Below are 26,648 nucleotides of genomic sequence, written 5' to 3'. Positions count from 1 at the left end.
TCTCGTCATTTTTGCTGTCTCTTCTCACTGTCACTATCTCTCTGTTTCTCATTATCAATAGCTCTCACCGACTTCCACTTTATCCTTCCCTTTAATCTTCTACGGCTGGCACTGTTCTGTCACTGTCAACTATGTTCCACTGTTACTGTATCCCTCTCTTTCTCTCACATTCTTCCTTCGCTCTTTGCATACCACAACCACTGTCTACAATCTTTATTACTTTTCCATCTTGTTCCCGCTGCCACTGTCTCTTTCTCTCTCAGCATAAAAAAGCGCGAATGTGTTCACACGCCAAAATTATGGTAGAATTTTTAAAGGTGCTGAGGAAGTTAGAATGAGGCAGCTCTTACCCCACTTTTCAGCTAGAAGCCTCTGCGCCACTTTATAAACTACATTTTCGCCTCGCACCGGATATTACTTGCGCATTTTTCGTGAATCTCTGTATCTCTGAAATGGATGAATATACCAAGAACAATTTCAAGGTTAAATGAAACAACAAGTTTAATCTCAAATACTACACATCAGCAATAGCCCCCCACCTGCATGAATCAAAACACCATGTTAACAACACAAGATCAGCATCCTACACATCCAACCAAAAGGCAGAAAACTAGACATCCTTGAAACACTCCAAATATACAAACACCAAACAAAACAACCTGAATCCATCTTAAATGACACAAATTACAATATTTACAGTAGTATCATCTCTGTTTTCAACAACTGCCTACATCATTAAAATTGCACACACACACACACTCAATATTTACCATAAATATTTAGTCATGTTACCAAGACAGCCGCCAAGAGTACAAGTGATTGACCCCATTTACAGATATTTCATCACAGCAACAGCTTGTACCCGTTGTCAGCTTGAAACTATATGTACATCAACTGCTGGCACAAATTGTTCATCCTTCTGCATATTTTAAAGCAACCTTTAGGAAGCTGATATATGTAACAGATATAAACTTAAGACCCCTTGCCGTGTAAAGTTTGCTCTGACATAATCACTCTTTCCACCCCGTCTCTCCCTCTCACTTTCTCTTTCTCTTCCTCTCCTTCTGTCTAACCTTTCATATGTATCTATTAATCCCAATCAAAATTTTTATTTATGTGTAATTTTACCGCTGTAGCCAATATGATTATTGTACTTAAAGTCTGTAACATTTCACCTGATTGTTATAAACGACTATGAAGTTTAAGCCATTTTAACATTTCACCTGACTGTATAAACGAGTATGAAGTCCAAGCTGTTTTAACCTGTCAAAATGGGATTTATATGCCACCTGAAGTATTTGTTCCAACACATGTATTCGACACCTGAAAACAAACACCTCCAAATCATTAAAAAAAACTATTCCGTAATAATGTTGTTACGATGTATATTCTGTGTACTTTGCGATAATGCCTTCTCTTCTGCTATACGAACCTTGCACCCAGCAGTTTCCTGACGCCATATTTGTTTACAAATACGACAGTATAAGTGTGATGTGTTATGACAGCGAAAGGAACCTTGACCATTGGGGGTACTCTATTTTACTTATTTTATGTTTACCGTTAGATATAAGCTAATTTTTTTGTCAGAAGAAACCCAAAACCATGTTCTGAAATAGTGTCTTGTTTCTCCACTAGACAGTGCCACAAGTTCTTCCAAAAAATCATAACACAACACGCATACAAATGTCATACTAACTAACGTAAATCCACCCGATGATGGAGGTTTAAACCTTTGAAACGCGTCGTGGAGATAAATAAAACGGTGACTGGTAACAGTAAACTTGTTGTTTCATTTAATGTCGATAACAGTCACGGTAAAGCCTAACCCAAAATGTTCGCATTTAAAGTAAAATTTAATGGTTGTTTGAGATCTGGATCTTAGGAATATACCGTCAAAATTTCAGCCATTTGCTGTGCTAGCCGTCTTTCAGTTCGCCCCTCGGTTTTGATACCCAAAAACCATGCTTTTTCTAGTTTTCACGAGAACCGCCCATGAACTAAATGGTGCCTCCATAAGTCCCTTAAGGCGCACAATAGACGACATCTAATGCAAAAAGAACCAACCGACTTGCTCGATTTGCCTAAGATGGACAAAGTGAGTAATATTTAAATTTTGATCCCGCACTGTAGAATAGCTGCAGAAAGACACCCTTCTGGTTGGTATACTAATGGTCCCTAGCTCAAGGGCTATCCACAAAATCCCGTTTTTATGCGCGGTGTTTTGGAACATATTAGATAGCGCTCGCCGATCTGCTGAGAACCTCCTCGTTCCTTATTTTATCAGTCCACCCAATTTTTCAACATTCTTCTGTAGCACTTCATCTCAAATGCTTCGATTCTTTTCCGGTTCTCCAACAGTCAGCGTTTCACTACCATACAATGACGTGCTCCAAACGTACATTCTCTGAAATTTCTTCCTCAAATTAACGACTATGTCTGCTACTAGTTGACATCTCTTGACCAAGGATGACCTTTTTGCCAGTGCAGATCTGCTTTTGATGTCCTCCTTGCTCCATCCTTCATGGATTATTCTGCTGCCTATGTAGCAGAATTCCTTAACTTCATCTACGCCGAGATCACCGATCCTGATGTTAAGTTTCTCGCTATTCTCATGTCTGTTACTTCGCATTACTTTCGTCTTTCTTCGATTTAGTCTCAATCTATATTCTGTGCTCATTTGACTCTTCATTCCATCCAACACATCCTGTAATTATTCTTCACTTTCACTGAGAATAGCAATGTCATCAGCGAATCTGATTCACTTGAATTTTAATCTCACTCTTCAATCTTAATTTTATTTCCAACATTGCTTCTTCAGTGTATAGATTGTACACAAGCGGCGAAAAACTACATCCGCGTCTTACAACGTTTTTAATCCAAGCACTTCGTTCTGGTCTTCCACTCTTATTGTTTCCTCTTGGCTCTTGCACATATTGTATGTATATTACCCGTCTTTCCTTAATGTTTACCCCTTTTTTCTCAGAATTTTGAACCTCTTGCACCATCTGACATTAGCGAACGTTTTCTCCAGATCGACAAATCGTATGAACGTGTCTTGATTTTCTTAAGTCTTGCTTCCATTATCAGCTGTAACGCCAGAACAGCCTCTCAGGTGCCTTCACCTTTCCTAAAGCCAAATTCATCGTCACCTAACAAATACTCAGTTTTCTTTTCCATTCTTCTATATATTATTCTTATCGGCAGTTTTGATGCATGAGCTGTGAAGCTCAGTGTGCGATAATTCTCGCACTTGGCGGCTCTTGCAATCTAAAGAATTTTGTAGATGATGTTTCTCCGAAAGTCTAATGGTATATCACCAGACTCATACATTCTACACACCAACGTGAATAATCGTTTTGTTGCCACTTCCTCAGTGATTTTACAACTTCCGATGGAATGTTAGCTGTTGTTTCTGCCTTATTTGATCTTAAATCTACCACAGCTCTTCTATTTCTTCCTTGTTGACTCCTCCTCATTCTTTTCCACATCGTCAGGTAAGTCATCCAACTCATAGAGGCCTTCATTGTAGTTTCTCCTCCTATTCACTCTATCCTCTGCGTTTAACAGTGGAATCCCCATTGTACTCTTAATGTTATCACCTTTGCTTTTAATTTCAACGAAGTTTGTTTTTACTTTTCCACTCACTGAATCAGTCCTTCCGACAATCATTTCTATTTCAAATTCTTCACATTTTTATAGAGTAATTTCGCTTTAACTTCCATGCGCTTCCTATTATTTCATTTCTAAATGACTTGTATTTCTGCGTTGCTGAATTTTCCTGAATATTTTTGTGCGTCCTTCTTTCACCGATCATCTGAATTATGTCTTCTGTTATCCATGGTTACTTCGCAGTTACCTTCTTTGAGCAATGTTTTTCTTTCCGACTTCTTCGATTGCCCCTTGTAGAGATGTCATTTCCTCTTCTACTGAACTGCCTACCGAGGTATTCCTTATCGCTCTATCTATAGTCTTAGAGATCTTCAAGCTTATCTCTTCATTCCTTAGTATTTCCGTATCCAGCTTCTTTGAGTATTGTTTCATCCTAACTAATCTCTTAAATTTCAGCCTACTAAATCACTTATGCATTGTGATTTAAATCTGTATCTGCCCCTGGGTATGTCTTACAATTCAGTATCCTATTTCGGAATCTCTGCCTGACCGTGATGTAATCTAACTGAAATCTTCCCGTATCTCCCGGCCTTTTCCAAACATACCTCCTCCTCTTGTGACTCTTGAACAGAGTATTCGCTATTGATAGCTAATATTTATTGTAGAACTCAAATTGTCTTTCTCCCCTCTCATTCCTAGTACGTAGCCCGTATTCTTTCGTAAGCCCTTCTTCTGCTTTTTCCCCTACAACCGCATTCCAGTCCCCCAGGACTATTAGATTCTCATCTCCCTTTACGTATTGAATTACTCGTTCACTATCTTCATATACTTTCTCAGTCTCTTCAGATTCGCCTTCGACGTCGGTATATATACCTGAATTGTAGTTTTTGGTGTTGGATTGTTTTCGATTCTGATGAGAACAACCCTATCACTGAAATGTTCACAGTAACACACTCTCTGCCCTACTTACCTATTCATAACGAGTGCTACTCCCGTTATGCCATTTTCTTCTGCATTGTTTATATTACTCAATACCCGTCTGGCCAGAAATCTTTGCCTTCTTTTCACTTCACTGACCCCCACTATATCTAGATTGAGCCTTTGCATTTCCCTTTTCAGATTTTCTAGCTTCCCTACAACCTTCAAACTGTAAATAGGCTGTTTAGGTTTTTATGTTGGTAACGCCACGTAGCGCTCTGTATGAAAATCACTGACTGCTGTGTGCATTCTGTGGCTGGTTGGACGCATTGTTGGAATATTCGCTTGTGTAGTGTTGGGCAGTTGGATGTGAAAAGCCCGTAGCGTTGGGCAGTTGGAGGTGAGTCGCCAGCAGTGGTGGATGTGGAGAGAGAGATGTCAGAGTTTTGAGAGGTTACTATAAGCGGACGATCTGGACGTGTGTACGCCAGAAAAAGGAAATTTGTAAAGATGGTTGCCATTAATTGATAGATATATATGATGACTTTGGAACATTATTAACGTAAATACATTGTTTGTTCTCTATCAAAATCTTTCATTTGCTAACTATGCCTATCGGTAGTTAGTGCCTTCAGTAGTTAGAATCTTTTATTTAGCTGGCAGCATTGGCGCTCGCTGTATTCCACTTCACTGACCCCCACTATATCTAGATTGAGCCTTTGCATTTCCCTTTTCAGATTTTCTAGCTTCCCTACAACCTTCAAACTTCTGACAATCTACGCCCCGACTCTGAAAACTTTATCCTTTCGTTGATGATTTAATGTTTTTCTCATTGTCATGTCCCTCTTTGCAGTCCCATCCCGGAGATCTGAATGTAGGACTATCCGGAATCCCTTGTCAATGGAGAGATCGTAATGATACTTTTCAATTACGTGCCACATGTCCTGTGGATACACATAATGTGCCTTTAATGCAATGGTTTCCATTGCCTTCTGCATTCTTATGTCGTTAATCATTGCTGATTCTTCCGCCTTTTAGAGGCAATTTCCTCCGCAAGGGGAAGAGAGTACCCTGAACCTCCGTCCTCTTTGACAAAGCCATTGGCAGAACTAGGGCGACTTCTTATGTCGGAAATTTTTATTCAAAATTTAAGCAGTGGCGGGATTCGAACACGGAACAGACGACGTTCTAATTACTAATCTAAGATGCTACCCCTAAACTTAGGGTGTATACGCAGCAATAATAGGCTTCAGGCAGAAGATTTTATGTAAAATAACATCAGTACCGTAAGTACTAAACGTTCGTCGGATACAGTGTCTATTCCAAAAACCTATTAAGCTTTCACGCATTCCCTTTGGTTTATGGATGTCAGGTGTACAGATTGTCTCTACCTATGCATCTGGATATAGTTGATGCATTTTGGAAGTAGGCCGGCCAAAGGACTCTACAATCACAGCGCAATTGGTGCTGAGGCTGATAATTGACCTTAGTACATATGGCCGGTAGTTCCTCGTGATGCGTCATCAGCATGGACTATTTTAGCCGCCAGAGTCACCGGTAGTCCATATGGCTGAATACAAACCAAATTAATTCATGCTGTCTGTGTGTGAATGGAACAGATGAGACTATCTGCGTTCTCCAATGCCTTATATGCCCTGATTCCCTGATTTCGGTTCACGCCATCGAGTGCACCCTCTGACCACATAAACCAGTCCGTGCTGTCCTGGGTAGCTTCATTTACCTACAATAGTCAGAGGTGGAGGAACTAATCCCTTGGTCTTGGACACGTAGAAATTTGAGGCAATGAAATAGCGGATTCAACAGAAACTTGCATGATCCTTACTCGGCTACACTCCACGTGCGACGTCCCCCTGCTTTTTGTTTAGACACAGAGATATGCAGCGTTGAGAGAAAGTATGGTTGGAAATGGGAGAAAATAAACTGCGCTTGATTGGAAAAAGATCAAGTTATTTTAACTCTTCTTCATACAAAGCTCTGTCCTTTGCTGTGTAGGCTGATTCTCCATGAGTGTCGTCAATACGGTGTGGTATTTGTAACGTACAACTACCAATACAACACTTGTTAGAAGAACGTACATGTTTCACAACGCTGTCAGTTGGCTGGATTCTTGCTGTTATGTTTGGTGATTACTATGAAGGTGTCGAGCACCTTACAAATTATTATTTGATATTCCAAATATTGTAGACAGTACAAGGATGGAGCTTTGATTCCCAAGTTGGTTACAACATATCTAATACGAATTTCTAGCCCGTGATACACATTTCCTGTTTCATTATATTTACTATTTCTATATTTTTATTGATGTTCTTCTATAACTTTATAAATGCGACTGTATACCACATAACAAAAACAAAGTAATTAGTATATTTCGCAGTCATTTCACTAATTAAATAATTGCATTAACTTATTGTTTAGTGGAATATTTTACACATTATGAATGAAAAAACATACGACACTGGCGTAATATTCTACACTTAAATAATTGTATGTTTGTTACAAAGCCTACTGGACGTAAATTTAGCCTCACAGTCCACAGTGCAACGTTTTTGGTTCATGAAAATTGTATCCTTACAATTCTGTAAAGATAATAAAGGTGGAAACAGTACTTGATCGAGAATGCTTCCTTGACTTCCATACTGCTTATTTATAACATACCTGTCTCTGATTATATTAAATCTCTGTATCTTTGCTCATGTCTTTGCCAAATGCGTTCCGTAATTTAGAATGTTAGTACTGCTGTTTGCTTATTTTGCAAGTTAAAGCGTGATACGAAGAATTTAAACTTGTTTTTCTGTACACGATATGTGGGTCTATTTATGTGTAAACAGATGTGTTGTTTCGATGGTTACTTCCATAATAACCCAAAATATGAGTATAGCATATTTGCTACAGTATGAAATGAAGACCTTTTTAAAAAATAATTTATAGATAGTCACTGCACAACAGAATTAACGGATCACATTTTCGAAACCCCATAATTGCTTCCCGTTGCTACGCATAAGTTTCAAATTGGGCTCAAAGTTGCGTACACCCTTCCTCAGTAAGAGTGCAAAAGCATGGTGCCCTGCGAGATCACCCTCGGGCTCCGCGAACAAAGGCCACTGCTCAGAAGTTGATGCGACGTTAAAGATCGGTTAATGATATTACGGTGGCACCAAAATTCTGTCCAACGCCACCACTGACGTATCACATGACTTCACACTCCCTCTTACCCACATTCTAAACCTTATTTTGACGCCTCTGCGAAGGAGGCCAGAATCGCGACGCCCAGAGTTGAAATCACGTGGTTTTCTTGCGTGTGGTCAAGTAAAACATTGCACACAAACCATTGCTCGGATTAAGCACGAAAAGGGCTCAGGGGTGGCATAAAGGGAGCTAATGAAACCACCCCCTTCGCTGGAGCGTTCATTCCCACACGTTTCGCCGTCGAAACCGTCGGTTTTCAGGGCAGTGAGCAACGGGAATGTGTTATTCACACCCTTTGACACTGCTGACACCCTCCGACGTTTCAACCCTTCTCTAAGCACACTGTTGGACTGTATCGCCACTATACGTTATCGCACTCATTTGGAGAGCAGTTGGACCGCAATTTTTCCTCGTGTCTGCAGGTTGGAACCGCTAGGGACCATTCAACGACGAAATTTGAACGTGACCGAAGCAGTAAAAGATACTTTTGCTTTTCCAGCCCTCCTGTTTTCTCTGTTCTTGTGGTGAGATCATGGACTGTTGCGACGCTGACAAATGCATGAATAAAAGGGAGAAGGGCCCTCTAAGGGCTCCCAGTTCGTCAAAACCCTCGGTGGCATATTTATTGACGATTTTAAAAATGAGCATATACAGAGACAACCTGTAAAGTGGTACAAGGTGGCTGCATGCAGGCCACTGGAGTCACAGGGGTATCAATAGGTTGCTTACCTGCAGGCGCCTAGGCAAATGTTCTCTGTAAAGAAACGTTTTCAAAACTCTCAATAAATGTGGGCGAGTGCCACTGAGGGTTTTACCGAACTGGGGCTTCTTACAGGAATCCTGTGCCGTTGTATTCAGTTTTGTGATCACGTCACAGGAGGGCACAAAGCAGGAGGTCATAAATGCATAGGCACCCTTTGATGCTTAGAATCACATTGACATTTCATCGAATGATTTTGAAAGGTCTCTAGCGGTTCCAACCTGTACACGAGAGCAAAAATTGCGGTCATGCTGCGCTCCAAAGGGGTTTTATCACGTTCAGTGGGTCTACAGCCCTGCGATGTCCTCAGACAAAGATTGAAGCGTCCGTGGTGGCAACAGTATCACAGGTTGTTAAGAATGTCGCCCTGTTTCTTATCACTGTCGTTGCTGTCGTTTTCGACCATGAAATGATTGAGAATCTATGTTCCAGGATAAAGGGTATCACTGACGCCTTTTATGCCACCCCCTGAGGCCTTTCCGTGTCAATTCTGAGTGGCGGTGTGTCTGGAATGTTTTCCTCAGCCATTCATGAGAAAACTGCGCGATTTCAAAGGAGGGCGTCGGGATTCTGGCCTCGTTCACAGAGGCATCAAAAGAAGGGGTAAAATATGAGTAAGCGGAATTGTGAAGATGTTCCCATCGTGTGAAACGTCCACGGTGGCTTTTGGCGAATTGTGGTGAAATTTGATGCCAGTGTGACATCATTTACCCGCCTTACACGCCACATGAATCTCTGGACAGTGGTCTTTTATTCGCATGCGTCGACATCTCGCTGTTTGAAACGTTGTCTAGCTCGAGAGTGATGTCGCAGGACGCCACTCTTTTGCATTACTACAGAGGAAGCTTGTACGCACCTTTGAGCCCAATTTGAAACTTACGCTTCACAATGGTAGGCAATTATGGAGTTTCCAAAAAGTAATCCTTTAATTCTGTTGAGAAGTGTAGTTGTCAGATTCATTAGCTGATCGCTGTTCTCGCTGACAGGAAGCTTCTATATGAATCTAAATAAAATTTGTCTATTTCAGAGTAATATGTTGCTAAGTGGAGTAAAAATTTTTTTATGTTCTCTTTTTTTTATGGCGCGAATATCCATGTCACTGACGATAAAAATCACAAACAAAAGACAGCCGAGAAGAAATATGTTCTTGTTTTTCCTTAGATCTCATTTTGGAGTGAAGATGATTTCTCAGCTAATGACTCAATATCTAATGCAACTGCGAACACAGATACAGTAACGACAATAATAAGGATTCCTGCTCAACATATTTAAGATTGTACTCATTATACTTCACCCTTCCAGCACTAGGTGCCTTTTCCCGTACGATCTAAAAGAATTATAAACCCAAATATCCAATATCAAGTAAAACTACTTGTGAAGTCGTGTAACTTGTAAGTTGCGTAATATTGATTTTACAGCTGATGATAAAATATTCAACGGCAACTACCGTGTACAATATGAAATATATCGTTCGAAAATTCCATCTGAGTTCTTCAAATAAATGTTTATAGTCTGTTCAAAAGGACCCAACAAAATCGGTCATAGGAGATATTCCAGAATTCATTTGTATGATGTAGACATACAATATGCAGAAAACACTAGGCTGAATGGGGACTCAGCTGTAGGTCTATCCGTTACCATTGAAACGATATCATTAAATGAACTCCAGAAAGAGAGTCAGGTTTTACATTTCAGTGATAATTATCTGCAAATTCCTCATAAACGACCAAACTGTGGTAAGTTACATAAATTCATTCAGTCATAGTACCACTAAAAAAGTAATTTCTACAATACCACTTGCGGAAATTCTTTCAGTAGAACGTATAATTGCAACAAAATGTAGGCAACGTCAAAAAACATGCCCGATACGCCGCAGAAATGGGGCTACAAAACTTTTATGCTTGCAAGTCGAGCCCAACTCAGCTGTCAGTAGCATTATAAAGGTCAGATTGGCAATCCAGATGTAAGACATCTGCAAACTAGATTTAGCGATCATGTCGCATTACTTCATAAAAGTACGGCTCCGACTCCGACTCCGCTGCCCGCTTTCTTGAAAGTGGGCATGGTGTTTTGTTCTCACGTATGAGGATGCTCCATCCATGCGAGAAGGTAAGGCGTATGGACCTGCTGGTAGAGAGTGAAATTTTTTACCATCGGGCGTCGTCTCGCCGGGATGCTGCTTAATGAGCAGGAGGCCACGAGGAGCTCCCAATTTTAGAACTATTTAAAAACCTCTGGGATTCGACTACAGTGCGCCGATCCCAACGCGGCCGACCGGTGTGGCCGAGCGGTTCTAGGAGCTTCAGTCTGGAACCGCGCGACCGCTACGGTCGCAGGTTCGAATCCTGCCTCGGGCATGGATGTGTGTGATGTCCTTAGGTTAGTTAGGTTTAAGTAGTTCTAAGTTCTAGGGGACTGATGACGTAAGTCCCTTAGTGCTCAGAGCCATTTGATTCATTTTTTTTTTATCCCAACGGATGCACGGATCTGACAATAACGACCTAGTTATGGTAACACTCCTTGTATATCGCATATGAATACAAAGTTTCTGGAGACAAATATGATATATTTCCCACATTATTGCGTGTTGTAGTTGAAAGTCTATTAGTTTTATCACCAAACAATGTAAATTGTAATATATACTTATGCTAAGCTTACGACAGAGATCAGTTTAAAGCATAAAGGTTTCTGGTCCCTTTGACATACCGCTGCTGGTGTGATTACTTATAACATCGGTCTTGTCCTCTCCAATTCCTTCAACTATGCTTAGTATGTAAGACGATTATAATAAAAATTGTATTAACTTAGGTATTCTGAGCAAGATGTTTTGTATTTTTTAAACAATGTTCCATTGTAAAGCCTGCAGTAACAACTGTTTCCACTACATAGCTCACACAATAATTACCATCATACACAGCTGTAACACATTACTTACTATCTTTAATTACAACCACCGTATTTGTTTTTTACATAAGTTTTAAAAAGTACAAAATAATAAAACATACGAATTGTAAAACAATCCATGGGCGCATTTGGGGGACTGATAATCCGCATTTCGCCATCGAGAAGTCTCTTCAGCCTCGACAGGTGACTGTGTGGTTTGTAATGTCCAGTCACGAAATGTTCGGTGCGACATGCGTTAGGAGGTTCAAACTGCACAGTAGGCTGCGGGGCATGGTGGAAATTAATATGTGCATATGGTATGGTTTAGCGACGGAGCCCACTTTCATTTGGATGTGTTCTTCAATAAGCAAAATTGGCGCATTTGGGGGACTGATAATCCGCATTTCGCCATCGAGAAGTCTCTTCAGCCTCGACAGGTGACTGTGTGGTTTGTAATGTCCAGTCACGAAATGTTCGGTGCGACATTCCTTGAAGGCACGGTGACTACCAAACAGTACGTGAAGGTTTTCGAAGACGATTTCATCCCCATTATCAAAACTGTCCCCGATTTCGACAAGATGTGGTTCATGCGAGACAGAGCTCGATCCCATCGAAGCAGGAGAGTGTTTGCTGTCCTGGAGAAGCACTATGGGGACCGCATTCTGACTCTCAAGTACCCAGAGGCCACTGGCATGGGCCTGGATTGCTGCCATAGTCTCCGGATCTGAACACATGCGACTCCTTTTTATGGGGCTTGTCTTTAATATAGATAAGGTGTACGGCAATAACCTCAAAATCATTGCTGAGCTGAAAATAACCATTCAAGCCATTCAAGAGGTCATCGACAGCATCGATGTTCCGATACTTCAGCGGGTCATGCAGAATTTCGCTATTCATCTGCCCCACTTCATCGCCAATGATGGCAGGCATATCTAACATGTCATAACCCAGATCTGAATATTTGTAGTGACGATTACATGTTGAATAAAGTGTTTGCACGACGTAGTTTGTAACTAAGTTACGTTTTTTATTTTCATATCGTTCAATAATTGTCACCCTGCACATGTCAACGCATCGCGATGGTAAAGAGGGCACTATGGATTAGTATGACGTACACTGAAGCCAGCCATGTTGAAACTGTAAATAGCGGCCACAGCGTGAACTTAACCTTTGACATGCATTTATGTGGTTTTAATGTTTTAACTAATATTTACTGATACGTGTTTATGACTGACCCATATTTAAAGCTTATACAACTGTACATCTAATAAGGCATGCATATTACCTTATTTTTACTGGCTTTATATGTCTTCTAGTACTGAATACGGTCACACAGTGACCGAAATCTGGATATGCAATAAACATTATTTGCTAGTGATTGCTATAGACTGCCATATACTAACTGAAATAAATACAGTTGCTGGGCAGAACTGCTTCCCAATGGAATAAAACCTATTATGGCTCTACATCTACATCTACATGGATACTCTGCAAATCATATTTAAGTGCCTGGCAGAGGGTTCATCGAAACACCTTTACAATAATCATCTAATATTCGAAAAACGGCTTTGTTTTAATGATGTCCATCCCAAATCCTGTGTCGTGTCTGTGACACTCTCCCCTGCTCCGCGGCAGTAAAAAAAGCGGTGCTCTTCTTTGAACTTTCTCGATGTACTCCGCTAATCCTATCTGGTAATGATCCCAGACTGTGCAGCAATACTCCAAAATAAGAGGGACAAGTGTAGTGTATACAGTCTCCTTAATAGATCTCTTATATTTTCTAAGTGTTCTGCCAGTAAAACGCAGTCTTTGGTTTAGCTTCCCAACAACATTTTCTATGTGTTCTTTCCAATTTAATTTGTTCATAATTGTAATTCCTAGGTATTTAGTTTAATTTATGGTCTTTAGATTAGACTGATATATCGTGTAACCGAAGTTTAACGGATTCCTTTTAGCACTCATGTGGATGACCTCACACTTTTCATTATTTAAGGTCAATTGACAATTTTTATACCATTTATATATCTTTTCCAAATCGTTTTAATTTCTGTTCAACTTCTGATGAGTTTACTAGACGATAAACGACAGCATTATCCACAAACAACCTAAGACAGCTGCTCAGATTGTCTCCTAAAACGTTTATATAGATAAGGAACAGCTGAGGGCCTATAACACTAACTTGGGGAACGCCAGAAATCACTTCTGTTTTACTCGATGACTTTCCTTTAATTACTACTAACTGTGACCTCTCTGACAGGAAATCAAGAATCCAATCAAATAACTAAGACGATATTCCATAAGCACGCAATTTCATGACAAGCTGCTTGTGTGGTACAGTTATGGAGCCTTTTGGAAATCTAGAAATACGGAATCAATTTGAAATCCCTTGTCAATCGCATTCAACACTTCGTATGTGTAAAGAACTAGTTGCGTTTCACAAGGACGATGTTTTCTAAATCCAGCTTAACTGTGTGTCATTAGACCGTTTACTTCGAAGTAATTCATAATGATTCAACACAATATATGTTCCAAAATCCTGCTGCATATCGACGTTAATGGTGTAAGGTTGCCGAATAAATGAAGGTCAGATTCGTACCTTACATGAGAGTTTTATACATCGCAACGGGAAGGTGAATATGACTCCTAACTTAATTCGGCGGTTATGAGCAAATTTACCGATCAGTATGTAATGCAAAACAGGTATGACACTCAATCGACAGCAATTAACGTCCTGTTCCTGTTCCTATATAATGCATGTCTGTGAGCAGAAGGTGCAACAAGCAGCGAGGGGCGTTTTAGTTTGGAATTTCAGAGGGGCGAGCAGAAGCAAGGCCGCACTACCGGGGTACCATGGAAACCACTTAAAGGGGAGTCCCATGCAGAAAGTCAACGACCAACCAGGTGATGGGGAGAGCGAGTATACGGCCCATCTGAAGGAGGACAGGAAAGAAAGCTTTTAGAAAACTGTGTTTCAGAATTCCAAAGGTATGTGAACAAAACCAGTGACGCATTTACGATCACATGTCCAGCGAGTGCTACACATGTGAGAGAGTCAATGTATGCATTTAGGAGTCTGGAATGGGCACAAAACGTCCGATTGGCGGAAACGCGCTAGGAAGGAGAAAAGATCCAAAGTTGCGACGCAATTTAATGATAGGGACCTTGCGATTGGTAGAGAGTGTTTCCACAATATAAGAGGAACGCTTCTATTTGTCGAAAAATGCTGTGACGTGAAGAACGAAAGAACTCAGGTGGGGAGACCGTTCAGATATGAGCAAGACAAGACGGAAATTTCGGGGCCCTCTTCTCTGAACTGGTGTCAAGTGCAGAATGGAGCGCATAACGCTCTGTACGATGCAGAGAAGAAATTTAGGTGAACACTGCGTTCACAGTGGCTGACATACAGCTAGAAATTAGCTGTAGCATCGTTTAGCTCCAACTGTGGAGAAAGTAACCAGCCAATTAGTTAATTGTTCTTGTGAGAACTGAGAGGGCATTATTACATGCACGCTGCTCCAACCATGCGCGTATATATCGCCACATTCTAAAACTAGGGATGAGTACATGTCTTCTGGCATAATGAGAAAGATAGGGAAAGTTTCTGCTGGGAAATTCAGCAAAGGTTTAATTAGTTGTATAGAAATTTCAGCAGAAGAGAGCGGCCTAGCAGACGGCAGCTCATTGCAACTTAAGGTAAATACTGCATGCAGAGGTGTAAAACTGTTGGTTCACCAGTTTGCATCCACTGTAAACTCGAGCGATCTTGGGTAATCTTTTGCTCAATTTGTCACATCACTAACCATCCACCATAGACTTGATTATCATCCTAAAAACAGTACCGAACTTTGAACCGGAATCGGACGATTTTCGTAGTATTGACAAACATCATAACGGAAGTGTAGGAACAATTTTTTAAAGAAACTTCTAGTTAAACTTTAATATTGTTAAGAAAAATTTAACCTTCTGAGAGTTAATAGTTAATATTGTTGTGTTTAGGATTATTTCACTTTTTGATGTTGACAAGATGCGTTATCCCGACAACTGTTTTTTGTTGTCACATTGAAAACAATATAAAAGCGTGTATTTTATGCTAATATTGCGACATTAAACATGTCATCTCAACCTTCAACCTACACAGTTGTCTTCAACCCTAGAATAAGAAAAACCGAAAAAATATTTCACCTTACAATGGTATGGGCCTGTAATTTAGTGGATTACTCCTACTGCCTTTCTTGAATATTGGTGTGACCTGTGCAACTTTCCTGTCATTTTGGATACAGATCTTTCGTCGAGCGAGCGGATGTACATGATTGTTAAGTATGGAGTCATTGCATCAGCGTACCATGATAGGAACCTAACTGGTATGCAGTCTGGACCAGAAGACTTGCTTTTATTGAATGATTTATGTTGCTTCACTACTCCGAGGATATCTGTTTGGAGTTACTCATGTTCACAGCTGTTGTTGATTCGAATTCTGGGATACTTACTTCATCTTCTTTTGTGAAGACATTTCGAAAGGCTGTGTTTAGTAACTATTCTTACGCAGCACTGTCGTCGATAATATTTCCATTGCTATCGCGCAGAGAAGGTGTTGACTGTGTCTTGCCGCTAGCGTACTTTACATATGACCAGGATCTCTTCGGATTTTCTATTAAGTTCCCAGATAAAGTTTGATTATGAACACTATTATAAACGTCTCGCATTGATATCCGCGTCAGATTTCGAGCCAGTTTTGGAGATTTTGCGTTCATTTAAATTTGGTATGCTTTTTTCGTTGTTTCTGCAACAAAGTTCTGACCCGTTTTGTGTACCAGGGAGGATCAGCTCCGTCATTTGTTAATTTATTTGGTATAAATCTCTCAGTTGGTGTCGGTACTATTTCTTTGAATTCAAACCACATCTGGTCTACTCTTACATTTTTAATTTGGAAGGAGTGAAGATTGTCTCTCAGGAAGGTGTCAAGGGAATTTTAATCTGCTTTTTTGAATAGGTATATTTTTCGTTTATTTTTGTGTTCACTAATGCCAGTACCCGTTTTGGTGCTCGTTATTAGCTCTGGTTTAATTGTTGCTAAGAGGTCAAGTGTGTTTCCACAATCCATTTACTATTCACGTGGGCACAATTTATGTTGATGTTTTATGCGTACCTCCGGGTTTAAACATATATTTTCGCCAACATATCCACGGTAATTTACAGTAAGCACCAAGTATAATTGTTTGAGTCGGGTATGTGTTTGAAACGAAATTCAAGTTTTCTTTCAACATTTCAGCAATTGTATCATCTGAGTTGGGAGGTAGGTAAAAGGATGCAATTATTATTTTATTTCGGTTACCAAGAATGACCTCTGCCCATAGCAGATCACAGGAACTGTCTGCTTCAATTTGGATACGAGATAAACTACTTCTAACTGAAAGAAACACGCACCACCAACTGTGTTTAGCCCATCCGTTCGAAACACCGTTAGGTTCTTCGATAAATTTCATCTGAACTTATCTCCGGGTTTAGCCAGCTTTCAGTGTATGTAATATATTTTGTCAACAACTACACATTCTTACCTATCTTATCAAGAGATTTCGTCTCTGGAAGCTGGTAAGAAGAACATAATTCCCGACTTTAAACTTCTAACAGCCGACGAATTGAGAAAAGAAGCCAGGAGAAAGCATGTGGAATGTGTAACAAACAAACAAACAAACAAACAAACAAAGCGATGTATCCTCCGTAGAGTAAAAAGACAATAAATGTGTCACACTACAATCAACGGATGCACGGGAGCTACTAAAGGGTACAATTGAAAGATACGGTGGTAAGGAGAAACGCCATGAAGTAAAAAGCGTTCCTTATAGAATACAACAAAGACATTGTACAAATACACCTGTCAGAAGGTACTATGAAGGGGAGTCAAATGAAAACTGACATCCTGCGGAACAGGGCCATGGAATGGTTCCATTCAAAAGTAATCACAACATGCGATGAGACATTCAGCCCACTGGGAGACGAGACGACCAGTTCCTGTTTGGTGGAACGGGGTCGGCCGCCGACGGTTCCACAACTGTACCCACTCATATACTTTCTCGTCCGACTGAAACCGGCGTCTACGCATGTCTTTTTTCACGTCGCCAAAGGTGTGAAAATCACATGGATGTTGCAGTGCTTCCAGCCATATCACTGAAGGGTAGCTATTCGTCCGATTGGCAGTGAGGTGGCATACGTTATAGTGATACGGGATAATTCCGCCCGACAGCATTGCGACAGACAGAGGACAAACGCAAAGCCAATAATGGAAACATTCCACACCTATGTCCACCTGCTTAGCTGGTAATGTGTTTGCCTACCGTGCAGCGGGCCCGGGTTCGATTCCCGGCCGGGTTGGAGATTTTATCCCCTCGTGGACTGGATGTTGTGTTGTCCTCGTCATCATTTCATCCTCATCACCGGCACGCAAGTCTCCCAATGTGGCGTCGACTGAAATAAGACTTGCACTCGTCGACCGAACTTCCCACACGTTCATTTAATTTTTTCCACAGCTATCCCGCCAAAGATATCCAAAACTATGTGATCTGAGGCTTTCCCGGCCAATGTGCTGTATCCAAGGTTCTCGGGTGTCCAGCCGGATCCGATTGATCGTGGAAATTCGACGATCGGATCCGGCTGGACACCCGAGAACCTTGGATACATATCCAAAACGGTTAGCACAAGTTTCGGGAAGCTCATGACGACCTTCTTCGACTGCAGGGGCTCTCTGTTTCCTCAAGCGTAGAACCACTGTCATTGTACAGTGCTATGAAGACAATGCAGAATCTGCAACGCCCGGTGATGCTGTCGGACAGAAGCATACTGTTGCACAACGCCCGTCCCCACAGGGACTACCGGATGAGCGCTAGGTTTCAGCGATTTAACTGGGGAACACTGCAAGACCTTTCATACACCGTGCGTCTTCCATGCTGTGATTTTCACACCTTTGGCGGCCGAAAGACATGCGTAGAGGTCGGTTTCAGTCTGACGAGGAAGTGTATGAGTGGATCCGTCACGGGCCGACAGTGTTCTACGAAATAGGAATTGATCGTCTCGTCTCCCAGTGGGCTAGATGTCTTAACGTGTGTTGGGGATGCTCGGTCTTCATTTGACTGCCACTTGCAGGTGCTAGTTATTCAATTAGTTTCATAACTTTAAACAATGTAAACTACTAAACGTTACATTGCATGACATAGCGTTTTTGCTCACTTTTGATTTTTTAACACAGAATTCAATTAAAAATAAAAATGTACCGAATGTTATGTGCTATAACGCATCCTACGCCTTCACAAACAATAAAATAATTTTCACACAACGTCATAATAACTAATAACAAATTCATATGCTGTAGGTTTCAGAGTAATAGTCACGTAGAAAGGAAAGATAAGTCCCAATTCCAGTCTATTACGTAGTACCGCCATGTGGCTGAAAATTTAAGAAGAACGACGCTCCGCTCTCAAAGAGGACTCCGTATTTCTTGCAAATGAAATATAAAGCCTAAATTTAAACTATTAGTGATCTTAAAAATGTGCACACGGTTCTTAAGCATCAGGGAAAAATATTTTAAATATTCCTACTTACTACGTAAATGGATCAGTTACGACAAGTTTGCATTTCTAAAATACATTATATAAGATCTGGAAGCAAAAATGATTAATGGGAAGCAGAAGGAAGTAGCGGTTCTTTAAGGAAACTTATCCTAGTACCTGGCGCTCGTCTCAAGACAGAGTTACTGAAAATTTGTGACGTGGGAAATGACGCTTGCTACTGCAAATCAAATATCAGAAGCAACAGCGTGGTGTCACCACCAGACACCACACTTGCTAGGTGGTAGCCTTTAAATCGGCCGCGGTCCGTTAGTACACGTCGGACCCGCGTGTCGCCACTGTCAGTGATTGCAGACCGAGCGCCACCACACGGCAGGTCTAGAGAGACTTACTAGCACTCGCCCCAGTTGTACAGCCGACTTTGCTAGGAAAGGTTCACTGACAATTACGCTCTCATTTGCCGCGACGATAGTTAGCATAGCCTTCAGCTACGTCATTTGCTACGACCTAGCAAGGCGCCATAGCATTTGATAATTAATATTGCGAAGCTTGTACAGCAACGAGAGATGTACACCAATTGTGGATTAAAGTTAAGTATTCCAACAGCTACGTACTTTATTTGCTAGACTCTAATCCTTTAACTGTTCCAGTCCTCACGCCAATCTGCGTGAGCTTAAAAGCGTGCATTTCGGCCTCCTCTAGCAACACGGTGTTGGCTCTTCTGCCAACACTACAAACAGCACGCTCTGAAGCGATTCCTCCAGGGAGAAGCTGAGACTATCTTAAAGACGACGGCTGCACCGTGGCCCTGATCTTGCGCAACGCAGGCCAGGGACATATCACTCACAGAAGCCTTGGAGCAAGCCTTAAGCCTGATTGACCATTTCATGTCGACAGCAGAGATCTCAACAGAAAACTAAAGATAGGATTCTCAAATGATAAACAAGTATATACATGTGATCAAACTGTAAAAAGAGTTTGACAGCAATTAAATTGTTTATACCAGAATTTTACAACAAAATAGAGTTTCCATGACGTATTATGACAGGCAAAACACCTAACGATGAAATACATTCTGTACCTTTGGAAAGGAAACATTAATAGGCGTAGATCTGAAAGTTAGTAGAAAATACAGTATGTGATCAAAAGTATCTGGACACTTTCAAAAACATACATGGTTCAAATGGCTCTGAGCACTATGGGATTTAACTACTGTGGTCATCAGTCCTCTAGAACTTAGAACTACTTAAACCTAACTAACCTAAGGACATCACACGCATTCATGCCCGAGGCAGGATTCGAACCTGCGACCGTAGCAGTCGCGCGGTTCCAGACTGCTCGCCTAGAACCGCTAGACCACCGCGGCCGGCTACGTTTTTCATATTAGGTGCATTGTGCTGTCACCTTCTGGCAGGTACTCCATGTCAGCGACCTCAGTAGTCAATTACACATCGTGAGAGAGCAGAATGGGGCGCTCCGCGGAACTCACGGACTTCGAACATGATCAGGTGATTGTGTGTCACTTGAGTCATACCGTCTGTACGCGAGATTTACACACTCCTAAACATCCCTAGGTCCACCGTTTCCGATGTGATAGTGAAGTGGAAATGTGAAGGGTTCACGTACAACACAAAAGCGTACAGGCCGATCTCGTCTGTTGACTGACAGATTGCCGACAGTTGAAGAGGGTCATAATGTGTAATAGGCAGACATCTATCCAGACCATCACACAAGAATTCCAAACTGCATCAGGATCCACTGCAAGTACTATGACAGTTAGGCGAGAGGTGAGAAAATTTGGATTTCATGATCGAACGGGTGCTCATAAGCCACACATCACGCCGGGAAATGTCAAACGACGCCTCGCTTGGTGTAAGGAGCGTAAACATTGGACGACTGAACAGTGGAAAAACGTTATGTGGAGTGACGAATTACGGTACAAAATTTGACGATCCGATGGCGAGGTGTGGGTATGGCGAATGCCCGGTGAACGTCATCTGCCAGTGTGTGTAGTACCAACAGTATAATTCTGAGGCGGTGGGGATATGGTGTGGTCGTGTTTTTCATGGAGGGGGCTTGCACCCCTTGTTATTTTACGTGGCACTATCACGGAACAGGCCTACATTGATGTTTTAAGCACCTTCTTGCTTCCCACTGTCGAAGAGCAATTCGACATTGGCGACTGCATCTTTCAACACGATCGAGCACCTGTTCATAATGCATGGCCTATGGCGGAGTGGTTACACGACAATAACATCTGTGTAATGGACTGGCCTGTACAGAGTCCTGACCAGAACCCCTTTGGGATTTTTGGAACGCTGACTTCGTTCCAGGCCTCACCGACCGACATCGATACCTCTCCTCAGTGCAGCACTCCGCGAAGAATGGACTGCCATTCTCCAAGAAACCTTCCAGCACCTGATTGAACGTATGCCTGCGAGAGTGGAAGCTATCACCGAGGCTAAGGGTGGGCCTACACCATACTGAATTCCAGACTTACCGATGGAAGGTGCCACGAATTTTCAGCCAGGTGTCCGGATACTTTGGATCACATAGTGTCTTTTAAAATATCCTGCTCTCCTGCATAAGCAGAAGGCATTAAATCAAATATCGAGAAATGTTAAATATAGTTTCAAGCAACTATTCATAAAATCGATGAAAATTTTTTGAAAAATTTAAATGTCCAATAGCGTAAAAAGTCGTCAAAAATTATAGAAAATCTAAATCTGTGCTCTGCAAATCCCCGTGCGACGTGTGAAAGAGGCTACATATTGTACCACATTCCTGTCTCCCGTTTCCACTCCGTTCACATATGTTAAGCGTGAAGAAAACCTGTAGACAACCTCGTTAATAAATCCACAGTGCCCTAAATTTGCCTTTGCAGTTCGTTCAATAGATTTGTGTCGGAGAACTTGATGCGTTTACTGGTGGTTTGAGACGTGAGTCCTCTGAGTTTGCAAGACTTTCCGCAATACACAACGCCTATTCTTAAAGCATCTCTCTTTGTTAGGCATTGTTATGATACTTTCATGCGGACTATACGCATCCCTGAAGAAGCGTGTAAACCTTCTTCGAGTTTTCTTTATCTCCTCCATTAATCCAAGTTTTTAACGATTCCAGACTGTTGAACAATAATCAAGAATCGGTCAAAGGGCAGTTTTATAAACCACTCTGTTTCGTGTATGACTTACACTTGTTACAGAGTCTTCCAACAAATCTAAGTAGTACAGACAGAAGGTAAAACTTTCCTTATAACAATGGGGAAGTCATAGAATGTGCTACAGTCAATAAAGATAATGAATAACGTCGCCTCCAGACGACGTAATATTGAAAATTAACGCGAAAACCCGTCCCACATCGCAATAAATTACGTTCTTCTGAAGAAAAAGACATAGTCAAGCATTAGAAACTTTACACTGGTTGAATATTTTCTTGTAACAAATGTGAAAAGTTGAAGATTTTTTTTCTCAAAATATGAATATGTAAGGCAAACAATCGAAGATCGACTTGTGACAAGTAGTTTTAATAACAAATGTCAACTGAATCGTGAAACTAATAATACAAACAAAGAGTGGACTATAATTACAGAGATTATAATATGTAACGTAATTAACCATCAGGAACGAGGGGCAAACAATACACAGAATAAGATTAAGAATCTGGGGAGAAAACATTTAAATAACTTTAGTAAAGAAAGATGAATATAAAATTAACTGTAATAGATGGATCAGTAGTCTACATCAACGACGTAGTACGTAATCTACATAAGTCAAAGGAAAAAAAATGAAACTTATATCATCACAAGATATTTGATATTATGAAATGGTAACCTATACGTAGTTAAATTATTTTAAATTGTTCTAGACAGTTAAAAAAGATGGGCCTGAAGTAAAGCTTATGTTAATAAGGATTGCAAGGCAAGAATAAAAAGAAATCACTAAAAATTGTTATCACGAGGTACAAATGCTAGAAATATAGCAGCAAGCAAATAATCACCGTAAGAAAAGAGTCTTATCAATTTGAAGAATATATGTCAGCAGAATGATTGTCTTCCTGAAAGACACTGCTATACTCAACATATAGGAGAATAATAAGCCCTGGTGTTCACTGGAGAAACAAGTTCCTCCTTAATTATAGTTACAGAATATAATAGTAACTTTCTAAATGAAATGTAATGATAATTAGCAGGGACTGAATATTTGTCTTAAAGCAAAGCTGCTTCAAAAAAGTTCATGCTCAGATATGTTTTTACTTTCAAACAAATAAGTAAAAAAGAGTATAATTAGTTTAACTTAACAACAAATTATGTATGAATTATGTAAAAGTGTAGGACATAATGCAGTACAGATTTTTATAATAAGACCTTCAAAATGTTACTATATTACTGCATATAATTACAGTAATTCCCTCTATCCATGTAAAAAACTGTATAAGAATTCAAACTAGCCTAATAAAATATCAATCAAAGGTAAACAACGTTGTCTACTTTTACCCTCAGAATGTAAATCTTATATGAGCTAACATATAAGTTAACATATTGCACATAGTACCAAGAGATTCATATTGCTTTCACAATCAAAAGAAATTGGAAAGAAACATCAATTCCGAAATGTTTATGGCACAATATGAAGTGATTTCAAAAACACTATTTTGAAGAAATTTCTGTCTGAGCGTTACAAAGTCAAAGCTTGTCTTCGTCAGAAGAGCATCTGATGCCAATTGGTGAAGCGATGCCGCAGGGGTTAATGCTAAACTGCCTCCTGCGACCAGAGGTTATATAAGCACCAGTGATGATACATCGCTCGCAGTGACATAGTTGAAGTTCTTGACTCACATCATAATTTTCTCAGCCTAGTGACTGAATCCCGGTAGTTGGAAGCATGGGCTAGAAATCGTTTATGCTCTAACCAGATCCGGTGCTTTTTCTTAAGATTTTATGCAACCTCTGAGGACTTTTTTTAGATTTCTGTACTTTTTCAGTACAGCAGACGTAAATGGTTCCAGTAGTGCGTCACAAGTAGCTACATCACATTCACGCGAAACATTTTAAATGTCTGAGACATGACTATCCTTTGATAGAGCGAAGCATCTTTTTTTTTCGTCCGGACGCACAACAGATTAGTAAACAAAAAAGGAGCATACGGCGTTGCTTCCGGTATATGTAGCAATAGCAAGTCAAATTGGATGAATCTTATAGAGAGAAGGAATGAAAACCATTTTCCAGCTGCCTGAAAAACTGCGTTCTGTCAAATATAACATAATCTCTGAGTCACAGAATATTAAATTCTGCGTGGTAAGAAAGGCGGCAAGCAAAAACATCCATGCATTTCGAAGTCTATTTTTATCGTTCTGGTTAGTTAATCATTGAAATTATCCTGCGGTTTGCTCATATTAGTCCAATCACTGTGTACCCGCTTTAACAGCGAGGTAATCAGCATTCTCATTAATCAGCACGCTCGTAACGTAAACACTTACCAATTCTTTAGCGTGGCGGAAAATATGATATTTAATTGTAATACCGTAATTGCATAACTGAAGCAGTTATTCTAATATTTGCACTAAATAATGGCAAGCAAAGCAAGAGGAATATGTGCGGCGAAGAAGACTGGCAGTAATTCGGTCTAACTGCTAGAAGTACATGAAAGTATAATTATTCTGATCGATCCACGTTGTCAGTACAGATTATTACACAATTGAGAAAGGACGCGGAGTTCAAGTGCATTAGTAGAATGGTACCGTAGTATCATCATCTACAGTTAATGTGCAGTATGGTAGTCACGCGTTGCAAACTTGATCATTGTTACCTATGCGTCACGATGCACCACGCCTCTATGTGGACGCAGCGGCTTTCCTGACGACGGGCTGAACTACGTATAACACCAAGCTTCTGCCGGGATAATGTATTAAGTAAGAGCCTTTCGCCCGCGTCCTTCGCAAACTTCGACGTTTATTCCAGTACGCTGAGTCGTAAACATCCGCGCGTGATAGCAGCGCTTCCTAGCGGCAGAACGTAGTACCTTTGAAGTTCTGTGTCGTTCCGCTCGGTGGCAGCACTAGCAGCACTGGCCTAAAGTTCCCGATCGCAGTAAACATGTACATCCTTACTTTGCAGACCACTGCGGCACTATAAAGTGCACGGCAGAGGCTTCTTCCGTATTAGTTATAAAGACTTCTTCCTGTTGCATTCATGTATGGAGTGTGGGAAGAATGACAATCTAAACGCCGGTGTGTGCGCTGTAATTAATCTAATCTTGTCCTCGCAGTCCCTGTGGGAACTATACGTAGTGATCTGTAATATATTCCTAAATTCATTAATTTGTTTACTATTTCTGGGGTATAATGAATAGCTAGGGACTGTTGCGTGACAAATGGATCACTGGTAGTGCCGTATTTATAATGCGGATACCTTTTGTATCTTCGTTCTGGAGTACCCTCGAAAAACGCTATTGTCGGAACCCGCGTCTATTCACCCATGGAACTTATTGTAGGAAAAATAACACAAATTGGTGATTGGGGGATGGGTCAGAGGCAATTATGCATATGTCTAAGGTCCCGTAGATTAACGGGGTTGGATCTCCTAGAATAGGCCACACAGTTAAGCTATCCAAAGTGCTTGGTGGTTTGTCGTTAGAAATTGCCTTTCTGCAGCTTACAATTGAAGGGATCGACGATAGAAAGCGCTTAACCACGACAGAGTCAATTTTAATTGTTGCATGTTGTATGTTGGTGAAATTCAAATACGAGAATACTAATGCAAAAGACAAAACAATATTTAGTAGTCATTTCTTTCCAATGATACAAAGGAAACAACTCTTTACCGGAATGTAGTGGATTTCAAAACACAATAAATAGTTTAATCAGACCAGCTGTTTCGAATATGGGGATTAGCACTTTCTTCCACCGCCTTTTTCAATCTAGTCATAACTTTTCATGTAAGTATATATGTTTCTTGACTCACAGGTTGTTACCGTAAAGATTCCCAAAGGCCATATTCGTTTTATTAAATATTTTGCTGTCTGAGGTGAGCAATAGTCTTATTGAATGTGACAAAAATGCCAAACATTCTCTGGTTTAAATTTTACGCATTTGTTATCAAGAGACAGAGCATAACATTAATTTTCTCTTGCAGTATCGTTAGTTAATATTGTGAGTTTCTCCCTGTTCATTGTCACTCTCAGGCCCTTTGCATGACATACCCAGGTCATATTAAATAATAGTGATATCCATCTGTCAGATCATTTTTAGACATTCTGCTTCAAATATTGTCTCTTAATGTCCAAAGGCTATTCAGGCATATGACGTAAACGATCATTTGAAGCAAGAAACTTCAAATGGACATATATCATATTCCGAATGATTTCCGAGAGAGAACACATCTAATCTGCATTATTATTTATCTTCTGTATTATTCAATACTTTGTTAGATTTGCATACATGCAACAGCTAGTAAACATGCGTTTAGCAAAGTATCAATTCAAAAATACGTATATTAACACACTCCCCTCTAAGCGTTATCATACAAGTCCCGTTACAGCTGTTGTACAGTTCCGAACAGGTGTTCGAATATCCCACCGTCAACTTCAGTGCATTTGTGCACTGTTGCGGAAAAATGAGGACTTGGAAGAATACTTGTTTCGAGCCATGTACAAAAAACTGTGGTAAACGGTCTACGATCAGGAATGCGAATTGTCGGAAAACGTCGGCGGTATTCT

General features: G+C 40.6%; 1 protein-coding gene across 1 annotated transcript in view; it reads right to left on the bottom strand.

The window, feature by feature from the left end:
- Positions 1-24,892, bottom strand: part of LOC124798279 (probable cytochrome P450 6a14) — a 100,171-nt gene extending 75,279 nt beyond the window's left edge. Inside the window, exon 1 of the mRNA XM_047261602.1 lies at positions 24,741-24,892. The gene's annotated coding sequence lies outside the window, so the exon portion shown is untranslated. The remainder of the gene's footprint in view (positions 1-24,740) is intronic.
- Positions 24,893-26,648: the final 1,756 nt, after the last annotated feature.

This window comes from Schistocerca piceifrons, chromosome 5 (assembly GCF_021461385.2).
Source record: "Schistocerca piceifrons isolate TAMUIC-IGC-003096 chromosome 5, iqSchPice1.1, whole genome shotgun sequence".
Taxonomy (NCBI): Eukaryota; Metazoa; Arthropoda; class Insecta; order Orthoptera; family Acrididae; genus Schistocerca; species Schistocerca piceifrons.
The sequence above is the reverse complement of the archived record's forward strand: the minus strand, read 5'-3'. Positions and strand labels throughout refer to the sequence as shown.